This window comes from Apus apus, chromosome 2 (genome assembly GCF_020740795.1).
Source record: "Apus apus isolate bApuApu2 chromosome 2, bApuApu2.pri.cur, whole genome shotgun sequence".
In the NCBI taxonomy this organism is placed as follows: Eukaryota; Metazoa; Chordata; class Aves; order Apodiformes; family Apodidae; genus Apus; species Apus apus.
Window position 1 is genome coordinate 583,228 of NC_067283.1, and position 18,218 is coordinate 601,445.

Below are 18,218 nucleotides of genomic sequence, written 5' to 3' on the forward strand. Positions count from 1 at the left end.
GTCAGCTGTACCTGGAAGAAAAGGCAGGGTTTGCTGATGGTCAGAGGATGTGAAGACAAAACACAACCCCCTCCTTTTGAAGCAGGCTGCTCTCTGGCCACGGGGAGGCTGTGAGAAGCTCCAGGCAGTGGATGAATCTCCACATCCAGAAGCTGGACCAGGGTCTGACTTGCAAGAGCTTCTGACTGTTTCACTGCCATTATCTGTCACATCCTTGAACAGAAAGATGGTGGAGAGCCAAGAGGATTCTGAAAGCCCAGATTTGATACTTGGAGAGTCTGAAATCTCCCTCAGAGCTGCCCAAAGGGTAGAACCAGTGGGTGGCTTCCTTTCAGGAGGTCTGACTTACCCTTCTCACCCAGCTTTCTCATGGGCCCTTCCTCACTGGAACTGTTTTTCAAAATCTGCCCAACTCTTGTTGAGCATCCTCAGCATCATCTTGTTGAGCATCTGAGCATCCTCCCACCCTTTCTGCCTATCTTTCATTGACCAGTACTGCTTCTCTTATAATTCTTTAGAAAATTTGAGTTTTGTCAGAATCTACTGGGGCCAAAGCTCCGGTGTCAGGTTGCATGTTGTGAGTGTTGGTGACTTCTGGTCTTTCTGAAAGCTCAGCACAACCACCATGGTGTAGCTTCAGAAGCAGAATATTATTAAATTGAAAATAAAAATGCTTTTGGTAGAGGCTTGGGCACTGGAACTGAGAATGAGCATCTGGAAACAACATGGTATGGGCGGGATGAAGCTGTTGAAAAGCTTTCAGTGTATGAACTCTGCAATGCCTCCATTAATGTCCTGGGAGATTAAATATTGGATGACTTTAGAGATTTTTCATAGCTAAGCATTCTCCTGCTTCTCAGTAGCTCAGGTATTGAACATGGTTCATTTCCTACTTTAAATAAAGCCTTACTCAATAAATTAGCAGTGGTGCCTGTTACCGGCCACATATTGATGTTGTGAGTCAGGCTTTTCTTTCCAGGGATGCAAATCTCTGTGATCCTGGGCTCTCAAGTACCAGCCCTAAAATCAATGTGGGTTTTCTTCTCTGTCTGTCATAAGTGGTAGCTGTTTGCTTAAAAAATAAAAAAAGAGAAATCAAGTCAAAACCCACTAGGTGGTTTCAGGTCCCTTTACCAAGTCACTCCTGGTGAAGAGCATTAAGGGATTGCCAATGGGTTGAGGTTTGCTGCAGGAATCTGGTTCTGGAGTTGAGAGAGGAATGACAGTAATTACATGGGATTAGGTGGCTTCAAGGTCAGCTGTTCTGGGGAGCAGACTGAAGTGCTTGTAAACATTAGTCCTCCCTCAGTTCGGAGAGAGAATCCTTGAGCTAAGGTCCCATTTCCCACTAGCAAGGCACTGAGGAATATTTAAAAGTACAGAAAAAACTGTGGAGGCCTTTTGAGGAGTGAGGCTTTGTGGGTGGAACTATTCTGGTTAATTAGAGGGTGTCATGAAAGATTCATATAGCTTACAGTTCCTTAGTCATTGTTTTTAAATATAGCAGTGTCTTAAATCCAAAGCTTAAATACAAGCAGATAAATGTGTGGATTGTAGCATTTCCCAGCAGCAGGTTCAATTCAGGGGGTGTGCTGTAGCTGCAGTCTCAGGGTGTAAAAATACATTTCTGCTCAGTTGAACTGCAGCAGGGAGTCGTTTTACTGCTTCAGCTGCAAGGGCTGGAGTGTCTTGGTGCCCGGGGAGTATTGTAACCTGCTTCAAAGCAGAAAATTTGCCTTAGCCCAGGAATAATGGGTACCAGGCACTTAAGAGGAAAAGACACTGGTGCAATCCAGAGAGCAGAGTGGCAGGAAGTGATCTTCAGCCCTCTCGTGTGGGCTCCTAGTTTGAGCAGGGGAACAAGAGCCCAAATCAAGAGTCATGGTTAGAAAAACCTCGTGGAGGAGGCTGGATACAGAGGCTTGGCAGGGCGGCAGGTAGTGCACTTGCTATGTGTTGAGACTGGCCTGGAATAGTCAACATAAAATGTGAAATTCTAGGTGTGAATTAAATAAAATTATAAAAAATGCAGCTCAAAAATATTCTAAGTTATGTTCACATTAAAAAAAAAAAAAAATTAAAAATCAAATTCACAGTATGGAAGGCTACAAACCCTCTCCTAACCTGTCCCATTTCATCCTTCTCAGCTTTGTTTGTGTGGGCGACACGGTTTGTGGCTTGTGAAATCCTCATTACAGCAACACTTGTGATCAGTGTTGACTCCAAAAGAATACATTAAAATTCACTGAAAACAAAGCCCTTCTGCCGTGAAAGGGGCCATTCTCTGCTGGACTGGCTGGGCTTGGGCTTGTTATGGGGGGGGGGTTGTTTTGTTGCTCTTTAAGGGGAGGAAAATCGCTGACCTTCCTTCCTAAGTATTCTTAAGAGTGGTTCACCAGCAGGAATTAATACTTATAAATGCATTGATCATAATGAGGTTTGACAGAGAAAAAGGAGATGGCCGTTCTCCCTGCAGTGTGTCACAGCCCATCAGAGAAACAATCATTCCCTCTGAGCTGATCAAAGCGTCTCACCGGAGATGGACATTCCTCCGTGGAAGTGCATTCTTCTGGGCTTGCTTTCTTTTTTCACACAAGGGAAGAATCTGACGGTTTCCTTTGAACTAGTGGCTGAATCCAGCAAATGAAGGCGTGTGGCAGGCAGGGGGTGGGGAGGAAGGAGTTTTGTCATGAATAGAGGGGCATGGTGTGTCGTCAGCGGCGCCGGCAGCCCGTGAGCTCGGCTGCTCCGAGCTGCTCTTCCAGCCCCCGGGAGGACGCGGAGCCAGGCGAGATGTCTCTCTCCAACAAGCAGCCGGCATCGCTCTCCGAGTACAGCCAGCTGTGCAAGGGCAAGAACACAGAGAGCTTCCAGGAAGCCTTCCTCTGCATGGAGTCCCCGAAAGACTTCAGCAAAACGGAGTTCGAGTGGCAGAGGACTGAGGGGAAGCTGAATGAGATTGGCTTGAACGTGAACGCGGGGGGACCGATGAAGGATGGGCTGGTGAAGAGCGCTGGCTTCACGGATGAGGACAAGCTCTGCTTCTTTGAAGGGAAACTAGACAAAGAGCTAAAAATAGCTCAGAAAGACAAAAGAGAAATTGAGGTGCAAGGCAAAAAATACCAGGCAGCTGCAGGTCACCTTGAGAGCTGGTCTCTGATTTCCGAAACGTTCCCTTCTGCAGAAGGGAACTTTGCAAACCCAAAAGCTACAGAATTTCACGTGGGACAGGCAGGAGCTGAAAAACCTGGTCCCGGGCTGGGTAAAAATGAAGCCATCACCGACCAGGAGAAAGCAGCTGGTAAGGCTGGAATGGAGAACAAATGCCAGGCAGCCCCAAACCTGCCCAACCTGGCTGTGTCGGAGAGCGATCCCAGCAAAAGCGGGAAGGAAAAGGACATCAGTGTCTGGAATCCAAATTTCCACCCTATCCTGGCTAATGATTCGGGGGCTAAAGAAGCATCCGTGAAAAAAGATGGAGCCCCCAGCTATTGTGTGCTTGGGGTGGTCAATGACAGCTACGTGCAGAGTGGATTTTCTTCTTCCATGGCATCCAAGCCAGAACCTCCGACAACCACCGTAGAGCTTGCACAAGATGACTCCAAAAGTAGTTACTTCAATAACGCCGCTGAAATGGAGGAGGAGATGGAAGACAAGCTGGGCTGTGTGGATGAGGATGGCAGCTTTCTGAACAGGGCTGCCCACCAAAGGAAGGCGATGAGGCGTGCCATGTCCGAGTGCTCTCACTTGTCCGTGCCCCTCGCCCTTAACCTGGCAGATAAATACCCTGAGCCGGTGCTTAGAGAAGACGTGGCCACTGGTTTGCTCTCTCCTGGTAGCAGCCTGACCCAGTGCTCCAGCCCCACTGCCAGGAAGCCCAGCGCTCCCATGAAGAGGTCAATGACCGTATCAGAGGAGCAAACATCTGTCTGCAGCTCAGGGCTGCCCAGCCTGCTGGGGAAGGAGCAGCCATCCCTCCTGGCAGAGGAACCCGCTGCCAAGAAGAGAGAGGAGTTGAACAGCGGGAGCAACTCGGGGAAGAAAGAGCTGAGCAGCCCGAGCTTGTATCACAGCAAGCTGGAGCAAATCCCTGAAATCAGCAGCCAGGACAAAGAGAAGGAGGAAGCAGCAGGGAAGGGGGAGAAGAGAAATGCCACCGATGGAGCTGCTGGGTTGGATTCTCCCAAGAGCAAATGCACTGAGATGGAATCCAGCAAAACTGCTCCACTGGAAAGAAAAGAAATTGAGGTCAGCAGTGTGCAGAGCTCTCTGTCTCCCAAGCAAGGAGACCTGCCACGTGATGGTATGTTGCTAATTTTTACCTTCCTGGGGAGCGAGCAGACAGTAGCTAAGAAGCAACTAACAGAGTCAGGACTGCAGACAGGGAGGGCAGCTCAGTGCACCTGGAAAGACCCACAGGGTTCAGGTTCCTGTCGTTAGAACAAGGGATGTCTTTCTGGATAGCTGAAAATGGAGGGGAAATGTAAAAAAAATTAAATAATTGTGTTTAATTTTAAAATCTGTTGCAGCACCAGCCATGAATTCCTTGCTGGGATCCTGAATCTGGTGCTAAAACCTGTAGTATCCTTGGGTCTGTCTTCAGTATCCTCTTGCCACTCCCTCTTGCCAGCACAGGTGCCCTTCTGGTTTGCAGGCTGGCTCGGCAGAGTGAGGACATTGTCAAAGTTAAAACCTTCCAGCCTGTTTTGAGAAGATCTGTGGGATGTGCCTGAGCATTCAGCTTTTTTAGCACCTTTTGCTCTTTCCCTCGGAAGGGGCCAGCAAGAGTAAATGGGTAGGATGATTTCCGTGGTGAAGCTCTTCTTTTATCAGTGCTGAAATTCCAAGTGGAATTTCCCCATTGCTTTCTGGAAGCTCTCTCCCCAGACCCCAGTGACAATGGAGCCTTCCCCACTGCTGAGTGTCAATAGCAGCGCGGTTGGTTTTGCAGTGTTTCGTTGTTTCAGTAGTGCCCTGGTGCGTGAGCTCAGTCTTCCCAGATTCAAAATCTGTGAGGAGAGTAGTTAATCTTTGTTTTCCAGCCTGGAAAAACATCTCTGTGCCTCTTGCCAGATCCAGCCAGCAGTCAACCTGCTTTTTTTCCCAGATGTTGGGCGTGAGGATGGTGTGTGTGCTTTGTCTGCCGTCTGTATTAACAAGAGCTTCACACGGGGAGAGAAAGAAAACGTGTCGGGGGGTAAAGACAAAAGACTGGAATGAGAATTTTTCCATCCTGTGACTTTTGTAGCCAGCTGGTTTGCTAGACCTTCAGAGGGCTGAAATAAAACTTGAAATCAATGCCCCGGTGTGAGAGGGGACAGTAGCAGGCAGGTGGGCAGAGGGGTTACCTTGTTCAGGTGGAGCTTCCAAATGCTTCATTTGGGTTGACAAGCTGAGTGATAAGCGTGGAAAGGCAGTTTCTGAGCAAGGTGGTGTGCTGGGAGAGCCAGAGTTGGGTATCTCCTTGGGTTTTGTGGTGTGGCAGTGACACCCAATGGTTGGTCAGTTGGTCCTGACTCCTGTTGTCCCTCCTTTCTCCAGCTCTCAGTAACTACTTGCAACACAATCAGATCTGCCTCTATTTACTGTGTTACTTTTCTCTAATAATTTATCAAAGATCATGGAATCGTTCTGGTTGGAAAAGACCTTTAAGATCATCACATCCAACCCTTAACTCAGCACTGCCAAATCCACTGAGGTGCTTCAGTTTCCAAGACTGGTGGTCACAGGTCTGGAGAAGGAGGTTGTGGCAATACCAGCCTCTCCACTCCCAGGTGCCAACACGTCTTATCTTCTTCCCTTCTCATTATCTCAGTGTTACTTTGTCCCTTACGGTCTGCTGGCTGCACAGATCCTGAATCACCCTGGCAGCCTGAGATGAAGCAGTGTCAGCTTGGGTGGCAGCTCGTCACAGATTGCAGACATTGGTCCTTCAGAGCCCCACCAGAGATGTCAAGTCCTTTCAGACAGGCAGGACTCATCAGTTCTCCTCTTGATAGCCACCAGAGCAGTGCAGTGATCTCCTGGCTGTGGTTGGAGAGGACACAGGAGATGGATTTGCTTGGGTGCAAGCAGGACCTGTGCTCCTGTGTGTGTACCTGTGCTCAGCTTTGTACTCACACACAGAAGGGTCACCAGGCTTCTGGACAGCTTATGCAGGACATGGGCGAAAGTGATGTTGGCAGCAAAGGTGGCACAGAGAAAATCCTGTGTTTGTGCTCACCTTCATGTCTCAGAATTCCTGGGGTGGTGGGATGTTTGCTGACATTGCTCTGCAGCTGAAGCTTTTTTGCAACAAGGCAGATTTGGTGTCCTTGGCAGTGCTGGGTTAACAGTTGGACTTGATGATCTTCAAGGTCTTCTCCAACCAGAACATTTCTATGATTCTATGACAAGTCCACAAAGAGCTTCGCATTTTGGGCAAAGAGGAAACCATGTTTGGTCAGGCTGGTAAATTCTGTCGAGATGAAGAGGGAATTGCTTCAAAGCACAGATATGTGGGATCTTTCCATCAGAGGAATGTTTAAGACATAGTCTGAAGTGGATTGACAGGTTGTGCCCAGAGGGGCCAAGCATCAGTGATGTAAAGGTCACTGAAAGATGGGAATGCGCCGAGTCTTCTGCTTGGGTTGCTTTTTACAGATGGTTAATTCAAATTACCAAGGGTTTTTTTTTTTAAGCATCTAAGTTTAAAATGTTGTGCTCTCCCAATCTTTATTTTAAAAGCTGTTTATCATCCTTTTAACCGTCAACCTGAGTATGAAGGGCTACAGGAATGACTGAGTTAGCAGGCAGCTCACAGGCTTTCCTGGGCAGGAATATGATAGAGTTGTCACTTCTCCTTTACTCTCCTCTCCCAAATCAGCAGCCTGGTTTGCTTTGGTGTCTTCACCTGCATACAATGCATTGGTAAGAAATAACTCTGGATTTATTCTCCCCTGGAATAAAACATTGCAGTAGAGACAATAAAATGTTTTCTTTGCTTTAGAGATGTGTAGTTTAGAAAGAACTTTTGGAATGCAAAAGAAAGCAGACAAGAATTCCTTGGATATTTCTGAATCACTTTCAAACTCTCTGTGATGAGCTCTTGATTCCCCTGTTAATAAGCACAGAGGTGGTTAGAATAAAAATAACTGCAGCAGCCTTGGCTGTCAGTGTGGGACTGATTCTCAATCTGTCCTCTGCAGTTTATTCATGGCTAAATTACCCATTCATGTCCTTACCAGCTTCCCTGCTCCAATCCTGGCATTCACCTGGCAGGTCTCCTGCCACCCCAAGACCGTTTCCCCAGGATGGCCTCAACGTTACCTGCCAGGAGTAACATTTGCCTTCTGCTCATTCCTCTGGTTTTCTGCCTGTTCTGTCTGTTCCTTCAGAACTTGGCGCTTATGTTCAGGGTAACAACTTTTGTCATTTGCACCTTTTTTCATCCTAAAAACTGTCAGAAAGAATTGTCCAACCTGGCTCTAATCATTTCTCTGGCGTCCCTCAGAACCCCTGCCTGAAGCTGATTCCCTCGCTCCTGTCCAGCCAGAGCTTGTTTGGTTGGGGTTTTTTTTGGCTAAACCTCAACTACTCCTGTTTTTCTAAGGTGACCTAGAATTGTACATGACATATATCTCTCCTGCAGGTAGTTGCATGTTAATAAACACACATTTAGTTCGATTTTATTCTAAAAATTATTTTTAAGGTGTTTTCATTTCAGTCTCTCCTGTAGCCCATGGCAGGTGTTTTAACAAGGAGATCCTGGCTGTCCTGGGCAGAGCTGAGCTGCAGAACTTGACCTGGCCCCTTATTTCATCAGTAATTGCTGCAGATTCCCACCCAAACAAGCAGTGGTGTTGTTTTCCTGCACCAAACAACGGGTCTGATTCATGTGCACATAGTGGATCAGCTCTTGTGTGATTTATTCCACGTACCTAAGATGTCAGCCCTGCTGGTGTCACTTAGACAAGCCGTGTCATTCCCCCTGCCCTCACCGCCTGCCTTCACTCAGTTTCTTCAAATTTCCTCCAACTTGAAACATCTGCTCTGAAATAGCAGAAATTCCAGGGTTGGGACTGTCACCTCGCTGATCCTTAGCAGCTCAGTGTGTGCACCAGAAATAGCCTCATTATTCTCTGACTCTTACTTCTTTACCAATCCCCAAGCAAGGTGTGCGATCCAGCGCCACTTCAGAATCGCCTGCAGGGTTTGTTTTTCCAGCAGAACACTTTGTGGTTTAGATAACTACAGAATCCCAGACCTCCAACATGCCTGAGTGGGGCTGTGCTAACCTATCTCCTCAGGTTTGCACGGATTAGAGTTAATTATGGGATTAGGAAATAGCAGCCTTGTAATGAACTAATGATGCTTGTCATGTTAGTGGTGGGGGTTTGCTTGCCATGTTCCTTGGCTGCTGGAATTATGGTTCTGAGGAGAAAGCAAGCAAGCAAGCAAGCAATTATTGCAACTGCGGGCAGTGGAACATGAGGGACTGGTGATGACCAGTGCCTGATACAGGCTGTTGATGGTTCACTTGATGTACACGTACAGTCATAGAAGGGTTTGGGTGGGAAGGGACCTTAAAGATCATATAGCTCCAACCCCCTGCATGGGCAGGGACACCTCCCACTAGACCAGGTTGCTCAGAGCCCCATCCAACCTGGCTTCAGCCCACATGTTCAGCCTTAAATATAGAATAATCATTGGCATCTCTCAGGCTGAGTTGAAAACTGCTGCTGGAAGTCGTAAGCATGACATAAACCAGGTGGGTTCCCTGTTCTGTGACACCCGCTGTGCTTCCTCCAGACCAGCACAAATTCCTGGCTGTTCCAGGGGTGCTGCCTTCAAACCAGTGCTCTACAACAGATGTGTGAGCTTTCCTCTTCCCCTTCCTCTGGGGAGAGGGGTGGTAGAATCCCAGACTGATCGGGGTTGGAAGAGACCTTAAAGATCATCTAGTTCCAACCCCCCTGCCATGGGCAGATGAGAAGAACAAGGAGATGTGCAGCAGCAGCAGATGGGTTGAGGACAGCAGGTGCTGGTCTTGTTGCAGGGATGTTGTTGGTGGCCATGCACTGCTCATCCCTGGAACATCTTGCAAGCTCGAGGTGGCAAGGGTGGCAGGACATGAAAAGTGGGAATTTATATGGATGGGTCTTCAAGGTATGCTGGGTAATATAAAGATTCATAAAATGTCAGGCTTCAAGTCCAAGGCCGGTGATAGATCAGCTGAGAGAAGGGTTAGAAGGACCCCTTCAACCTTGGATCATTGGTAATATCTTATCTTTGTGCTTGACAGGCTTGTGCTTTTAATTGTTTTGCATTTGGCACAGGATGGAACAGCAGTTCTGTGCCTTATGCCTGAAAATATCTGAGTGTCCCTCAGCTCCAGCACTGCCCGAGCTTGAGCAGCCGCCTGGAAATGCTCTGAGGTTCCACCAGCTCAGACAGCCTTAGGGCAGACTGAAATTTGAATTCAGGGGATGACTCTTCCCTTGTCCCCACTTGTTAGCCCTTCTAAGCCTGTTCAGTTCATGTTGGGGTTTTGCTGGGATTTTTACTTTGCCATTTGTTTGGGGCAGTGACAGAGAATTGACCTCTTTGTTGTGTCTGTGGATTTGCTTCCACCTTGATCGATGCAAAGGGAAAAACTAATGATTGTGTTTGCTTTTTTATAACCAGCATTGAATTTTTAGCCCAGTGTTACAGTCAGAGTGTGTTAGTGGCTCTCAATCACTGCCTGGTTGCAGTTCGTGCCAGGTTAGGTAAACAGGGCAAGTAGTTGAGGTTGTTCTAGAGGAACAAATTCTGATGTAGGATTTCCCTTCAAATAGTCTTAGCAAATCAGCCTGGGTTTACAAGGTGCAGGCAAACAGGACATCTGCTTTATTCCTCAATTCTTGATGACAAGTACAAACATACATGTTGATTGAGTTGCATTTGGTGCCAAATAAAATGCTTAGCTGTACTGTATTTGGGTCAAGCAGGAGACATTTTATTTAGCCTTTTCTGGAGAGGAGAAAGCAGATAAAAGTTGTATTTCTGCTTAAACTGAGATTTGTTCTATTTGTAGATGCTTTTGTCTTAAGAGCCTTAGCCAAAAACGCTTTATGTGATGGTGGTTTTTAAGATGAAGCAGCTTCTTCTGGATGGGGATGGATGGCCAAGAAAGAGCTCATGCCTCTCTGCAGAATTTCTGGGGTTGAACATGGGCTGGTTTTGTTTCTGAGGTTGTTTACATTTAAGAGGGAGAGTAAAGATGGTCATTGCCTTATTGCTTAATCTATTTCTCTTAATGGATTTTTCAGTTGATGACTCTAATCCCTATGAGAATTACGGAGCTGTTTCATTGAATGATGTTTTAGTTCAGCTTAGCCCAGGGAATATCCCTTGCTGGGGATCTGGGAGATGAGCTCCTGGCCTCGTTCATAAGTGTGTTGGGAAGCACGTAAATAAGCCAGCCTGGAGCAGTGACTGGGGCCAAGGCAGGTGAAGTTCAGACCCCCTGGAATGGGAGTGAAAACCTTACCCAGCGGGGGAGGTGGGAGATGAGAGGATTTAGGTGATGTAGCCTCAGGTACCTGCTGAAATGCTCTTTTGTCAAAGTCAATAGGGGGAGAAAACAGCTGGGAGAAAAGTCCAGCAGTTGGACTCGATGATCTTGAAGGTCTTTTCCAACCAAAATGATTTGATGATTCTATGGAAAAAGAAAAAACATTACCTAACTTCTTTAAAACCCTTCCAGATGCCCAGTAGAACACAAGTTCTTTACTCTGAGGGTGGTGGAACATCCAGAGTGTTGCCCAGAGAGGTGGTGGAGGCCCCATCCCTGGAGACATTCACGGTCAGGCTTCATGGGGCTCTGAGCAACCTGATCTAAGGAGGTCCCTGCTCACTGCAGGGGGTTGGACTAGATGGCCTTTAAAGGTGCCTTCAAACCCAACATATTCCATGATTCTGTGTAATTACTGTTGCCTGTTGTCTTCACTTCAGCTTTTGCTGACCACAGTACAGAAAATAGAAGTACCTGGGCTTGGCCTTTTGAATGAGCCTAAGAGAGGTTGTCCTGGGGTCTTCACCTGTTCCTTTTGGTGTGGAGAGGGAATTTTTTGGTTGTTCTTGAATAAGCTGCCACATGGTATTTGAGAAACCTGTGCATAGAGGCTTTTATCCTGAGCTGATTTACAAAACAGGCAGTAACACAGTTTAACCTTTCTCAAAAGACACTCCTGGGTATGTTTCTATAAGTATTTTCCCTAATTTAACAGCTTTGGGGAAGGGAACAGGAACAGTAAAGCTTTTCAGCTGTAGTGCCTGTTTTTTCACACACAGTAACAGCTTTCACAAGAGGGCTGTTCCAGCAGAAGTGGAGGAGCAGGGATCTGAAAGACTGAAGGTCTGTGTTTGCTGTCACCCCAGCTTCCAGCTCAGCCTCAGCTCCCACCAGCTGTCACCCCCACCGCTTCGTGTCTGTGCTCACAGAGGAGGAGCAATGATCCTGCTGCTGTGAGGATGTTGTGGGGTGTAGATGTCACAGGGATGCTCTTGTGGGGCTCCCTTGAGCCAAGGGAGTTCTAGGAATTCAGAAAGGAAGAGAGAAGAAGCTAGGAAAAATAGTATTGATTTATAAATTCATTCTGCACTTGCATCCTGGGTACAGTGTGTCAGTCTGCATGTTGTCCCCTGCCTCCAAGGACTGTGATGCAATTAGAAGTAGGATAAGTTGGGGCATCCTATTAGTTCACATGGGGAATGGCCAAGTAAGCTAAGACTCTAGCCCTGAAGAGGGAGGACTCAGAGAGGGAGATGGTTCTGATGACTGTCTGTAAAGTCAGTTATCAAAGTTGTGAACAAGAGAAGGCTGTTCAGTTGTTCCAGGAGAAGAATATGGGTCATCAAACCAAAATAGCAGCAGATGGTGCTGGGTGACTCCTGAGCAATTCACAGTGAAGCTGTTAAACATCTTGTGCCAGGAGTGAATTAAGATGTTTATTATTTATTTTACCACGAGGCTAATCAAATATTGTAGGAGAAGCCCTAAGATGTGGAATTGCAGTCCTTGGAGATGCTCAGAATATGGTTGGAAAAACCCTGAGCAATCTGCTGTAATTTGAGTGGGGGATCAGGCTGTGACCTCCAGACATCCCTTCCAACCTACATGGTTCTGCTGTTCTAATGTTAATTGGTGGCAGGGGCTCAAAAATGGTCTGACCAGTGGGTGTCTCTGAACTGTAAGTCACAGGATGGGGAGAAACATTTTTCTGGAGGAGAGGGGGGTGGTTTTTGTTTTTTTTATTCCTTATGATTAGGAAAACTATATATAGTTATTCATAACCAGGACTTGGCTTCAAGAAGGCACATGATCAGCTGGGTACACTGTGGACATCGTCCCTGCAGAGCTGGAACACTGGAACAGAGCTCTGGATCTCTCTGCTTTAAGCCCCAACTCAAACCCATGTGTGAGTAGATCAGGTTGCTCCAGGGCCATGTGTGTCCTTTCCAGGTCTGAATGTTGCCAGGGATGGAGATGTTGCAGCTCTTGGGCTTCTTTCAGTGTGTGACCACCCTCACTTGGAAATTTTCCCTTCTATTTGGAAATCACACAGGCCATGGCTGTGAGCAGCCTGAGCTGCTGGGGCCTGCTTTGAGTGATGGGTTGGACTGGTGACCTCCAAGGTTCCTTCCAGCCTTCATTGCTCTGTGGTCCTACATTGCTTGACCTCTTTTTTGTATCCATGCAAGTATAATTGCACTTTGAGTAATAAGTTCAAGGGGAAAGTCATGAAGCTTTGTCTTCACTTTGTCTTCACTTCCCATACGTGGGTTTGCAATCCTCCTTTTTAGTGTGAGGCCAGTACATCTCCAAGGAACCATGGACTGGGTTGGGTCGGAAGGGACCAGGGACATCTTCAACCAGATCTGGTTGCTCAGAGCCCTGTTCAACCTGACTGTGAATGTTCCCAGGGATGGGGCATCCAACACCTCTCTGAGCACCCTGGGCCAGAGTGTGAAAAATGTCTTCCTTATACCTACTCTTAATCTCCCTTGTTTCAGTGTAAAACCTTCACCCTTTGTCCTGTCACTACAGGCCCTGCTGGAAAGTCCATCCCTATCTGAATTCCTTTGGAGGGAGGTTCTGTACATCCTTGTGATAGGAAGGGGAAAATCCTCCATCTTCTGACCTCCTTCTGCTGAGGGAATGTCACTGTAGAGGAAAGAGAACCAGAGGAGAACCTTTGACATCAGAATCTCATGGTTTAGGGGATGTTGGATTCCTGTGGATGCAGTGGGATGGGTTGGGTTTGAATGACTGTGAGATATTCTTGGAGGCTCCTTGGAAGGTTGTTCTCTTGAGCTGGGTTAGTGCTATGGAGGAAACCTCAGAGAGCTCAAACAGGGAAGTTTTTTTAAAGAAATAATAGACATTTTATTTAAAAATTAACGTTGAGCCTCCAAGGACAGCTTTGGTCTTTTGTATGGTTGACAGTGTACCTGTTCAACAGTCTGTTCTTTTTGGGGAAAATATATATATATAATTCTTAAAACCATTGCATCACCAACTTCCATTGCTTTGTAACACATGAAGTTTCTTCTAATGGTAACTCACCTGCTGGTGGTAACCCCTGCCAGGGTGGCAGCACCTGGAGAAGAGCTAAAGGATAAAATATGTTGATTCTCCTCAGACACCAGGGTTCTTGCATAAGGGACTTGCTGAAGTCCCTTAAATGGCTGCTGAATCCTCCAAAGGAGGCTGTGTTGCCTTTCAGGAGGTGCTGCCATCTCCAGGGCTGCCTGGGGGGCTGGATGGCCCCACATGCCTCATTTGCCTCCCCGGATTTAAGGTTGGCTCAGGGAGGCAGAATCCTACCTTTCCTCATTACTCTTTTTTTTTTTAATGTCTCACTTCTAATAAGAGACAGATGAGTTATGTTACCCATTATTTTTAGATCTGTGGGAAGAGTGTTGTCTCCTTTTATAACAAGGAGCTGAAGCTTCTTTTGAGTGTCAGTTTTGGCACAGATCATCTCCTTTTTGTTGTTTATTCTGAAAAGTCACCACCACGTATTTGTCAGGACTCTTGTTCTCTCTGACTCCAGCTGTATCTGAACACCACGTGGTCTTGTTTGCTGGGCCCTTCACCCAGCACTGGCAAACATCTCATTCTTGGGGACAAATTTATTCTTAAAATATGCTTTTTAACTTGTTGTTGGTTCTAGTGTGCCTTGGCCAAATGGGACAACGAGGTGTGTGGTGGGTGCACAGCCTGGGAAGCATGAGGGGATTGGGCCATTGGACATGGCCAACACCAGGAAGCCCCCGAGGCTTCAGCCAGCAAGAGGGTTCAAACTGTGGGGTGGGTTGTTTTTTTTCAGTTAATTATAACAATGCTGAATTTGAACAGATTTTTATATGAGAAGACAACCGTCTGACATCTGCCAGTGTCACAGTCCTCCTGCAGCAGATGAGAGGGAAACCTTGTCTAGGAGAACACTGCCGATATCTTGGGTATGCAGGAGAGCTGTCACTAGCTTTTTTCCTCAGATCTAGCCTGTTTTCTCTAAAATTGTCTAGAGGCAGATAAGTAGTATAAATATGAAGTGACCAGAGCTCAGAGTTGGGCCACCCTGGGGTCCCTCCTCCACACAGCACGTCAGGAATCCAGCCATCCCTCCTTGGACTGGCTGGAGCCTGTCTGAAGGACGCTTGGTATGGCTGTGAAGGGAGATGTAAGCACCACTCAGCAAGTTTGCTCTTTCATAACTTGATATCTGTAAAACCTCAAACAAAATTCTGGAGTTTGGGGGATTAGTTGTTCTTGTGGAGTCATTTGTTTTCTCTGGTGCACTTAGATGTGAATAATTTCGTTCAGCGTCGCTCTTAGAACTTGTGACGCAGTGATGCCTCATGGTGCTGGGAACTGGCACATGGAGTCATGGAATCTATAATTCTAATTCCAACCAGGTCATACTTTTGGTTGGAAGAGTCCATTAAGATCATGGAATCCAGCCCTGCCCAGGCCACCCCTGCCCCATGTCCCTCAGCACCATCTCCAGGGCTTGGAAACCCCTCCAGGGATGGGGACTCCCCCCTGCCCTGGGCAGCCTGAGCCAGGGCCTGACAACCCTTGCCAGGAGGGAATTGTTCCCCAGATCCAACCTCAACCTCCCCTGGCACAACTTGAGGCTGGTTCCTCTTGTCCCATCCCTTGTTCCTGGGGAGCAGAGCCCGACCCCCCTGGCTCCAACCTCCTCTCAGGCAGCTGCAGAGCCAGCAGGTCTCCCCTCAGCCTCCTTGGCTCCAGGCTGGACACCCCCAGCTCCCTCAGCTGCTCCTGCTCAGACTGGTGCTCCAGCCCCTTCCCCAGCTCCCTTGCCCTTCCCTGGACACACTCCAGCCCCTCCATGTCCTTCTTGTCCTGAGGGGCCCAGAACTGACCCCGGGATTCCAGTGCCCAGCACAGGGGACAAACCAGTCTGATTTCCACCATCAGAAGCATCATTAGTGGGTAACGAGCAGTGGGCTGGAGGTGCCGTGAGTAGCAGCAGGGAGGACAGCTCTGATGGCAGGGTCATGCCTTTGAGTTCCTCAGTGGAAGATGCCAGATTGGAATGTCCTTCCCTCTCTCCTTCAAGCCCCTTTCCCCCGGCAGTAACTCAATTCTGGTGCTGACTCAGCCCAGCTGAATTTTCCCCATCAGCGACTGCCGGGAGGAGCTGAGAGCAGCCGGGCTGAGGGCAGAGCAGCAGCCCCTGCCAGAGCTCCCAACAAAATGGCTCAGACGTCTCCTTGTTGCCGTGCTTGGGGGAACAAGCAAACTGAAAATTCTCCTAAAGAATTCTTGCAGACTAATGAACAAATGTGATTAAGCTTTGGCAGCTTGTCCCAGTATTCCCTGTAACTAGGCAATCTTCCCAGGCAGTGCCCTGCTCTGGATGGCACAGGCCCCTCCTAATTGAACAATGAATGAAAGCAAAAGGGTTGTTGCACAAATTGAGGCAGCACCAAAAACAAGTATCCTCCTGCAGTCCCTTGGGGTTGGGTGCAGGGTCGTGTTCCCCCTGGGGTCAGAGCCTGGGACAGATGGATCCTGGATAACACCCCTGGGGCTCCTGCGATAGGGAAGTTCCCTTCCCAGCTCTCCTGGGCTCACTGATACTATTCTTCAGAGATGCAGGTTACTTAACTGCTGTCCTGCAGTGTAGCTCCACCAGCTTGGTGATGCTGCATTTCTGGTTTACACTTTTTAAAAATCAATGTCCTCTTTGTTGTGTTGAACTTGAATATACTCTGGTAATTTTGTGTGTTGAGGTTATTCACTCAAATTCCTTGGTTAGTAGCCCATACTGGATTAAGCAACACGAAATAACACGAAATCCATGATGTTAGTTCAGAAGCCTGGGAGCTGCTGGAGTTTAAATCCTGAAGCTTTGGAAGCTGAGGTTTTTTGAGGAGCCTCCTTGGGTTCCCTCAGCAGATGAGTTCACGTTGATGCCAGGATGTGAGAGGTTTAATGTTGCTGCTGAATTAGCTGAAGTAATAACAACATGAAAGGTAACTTCCAGAGGGTGGAAAGTCACCTTGATGTCCAAGATACTTGAGGCTGATAGGATTCAAAATAAAGCCATTCCCAGGTGTGGAGTCCTGGGAGCAGAGAGCAGGGAATGGACAGAAGGTCCTTATTCAGCAACGGGACCCGTTGACAACTGCTCTTTCTGCTGTTGCTGTAGATAAAACTGACAAATTAAATGAGGGAGGGTGTAAAGGTTTAATGAAATGCTGTGGAGAAAACTGGTACAGAGGAGACCGGATAAGTGAGCTAAAAAAAAAGTGAAAATGGGCTTTTTAGGTGAACATGAATGATTCTTAAGCATTTTGCATTAGAAAGTGTCCAGCCTGTGCATTCCACTCCTTGCTTTTCTTTGCAAGTCTTTTTATATACCTAGGACATGAAACCCAAAACGTTTAGTATGACTTGGGGGCCCAGTGGCTAGGAAGAGCCCAGTGCAATGCAAGGCAGAAAAGGCTTCAGACCTTGCCCTGGAATCAGCAAAAGAAACAAACCCCCCAAACCCTCCAGCCTCCGGGCAGCGCCGGGGCAGGCAGAAGGCACCGCTTTATTTCGCTTGTTTCCAGCACTGGCGTTTGTACCAGAACTGAACTGACCTTTGAGACTCTCCCTTCAAGACCAGCCAGCAAGGAAACGTGCAACAGAAATAGTGATTTTCAAAAGATGTGGAAGATCAACCTTTTCTCTATTGGAATTGTTGGGCTGTTGTCGGGGGGGCCCTTAGCGTGCGCCGCAGCCTGACCGTCTGTGGCGGTGTTAGAGAACATCCCCCGCAGACACACTTTATTTTAATCCCCAGATGACAAGGGAAAATGAGTACATTGGGGGGGGGTTGGTTGTGCCGTATCCCTAATGAAATTCCAGTGCCACAGGAGTTGCAGTGGAAGGCTCAGGGCAGTGCTGTGTCTGCAGCACCACGGAGAATGGGTGGTTGAAAAGCTGTTTACAGGAAATAGCAGGTTGCCCAGGGAAGCTGTGGCTGCCCCATCCCTGGCAGTGCTGAAGGGCAGGTTGGATGGGGCTTGGAGCAGCCTGGGCTGCTGGGAGGTGTCCCTGCCCATGCAGGAGAGTTGGATCTAGATGAGCTTTAAGGTCTCTTCCTACCCAAACCATTCTGTGGTTCTATGAAATTGCTTCTTGTGTGTCTCCCCGTGCAAAGCACCATGGCAGCTCCGTAGGATTGATGGGATTTAGGGAGAAAACTTTGTGATGCTGCTACTAAAAACCCAGCAAAAGGGCCAGCAATGTGCCCTTCTGGCCAAAAAGGCCAGTGGCCTTCTGGGGGACATCAAAAAGAGTGTGGCCATCAGGTCAAGGACGTTCTCCTGCCCCTCTACTCAGACCTGGTGGGGACACAGCTGGAGAACTGGGTCCAGTTCTGGGCTCCACGGTTCATGAAGGACAAGGTACTGCTGGAGAGGGTCCAGCACAGGGCACTGGGATGCTGAAGGGACTGGAGCATCTGCCTGTGAGGAAAGGCTGAGAGAGCTGGGGCTGTTCAGAGGAGACTGAGGGAGGATCTCATCAATCCTTATGAATATCTTAAGGAGTGGGTGTCAGGAGGAGGGGGCCAGATGGTTCTCAGGGGTGTCCAGTGACAGGACAAGGGGCAGTGGGCACAAACTGGAGCACAGGAGGTTCAGCCTGAACATGAGAAAATACTAGT

General features: G+C 47.9%; 1 protein-coding gene across 7 annotated transcripts in view; it reads left to right on the forward strand.

Annotated features, from left to right (window-relative positions):
- MAP4 (microtubule associated protein 4) overlaps positions 1 to 18,218 on the forward strand; it is a 159,193-nt gene that overhangs the window by 117,540 nt on the left and 23,435 nt on the right. The gene's annotated exons all lie outside the window — the stretch shown is intronic.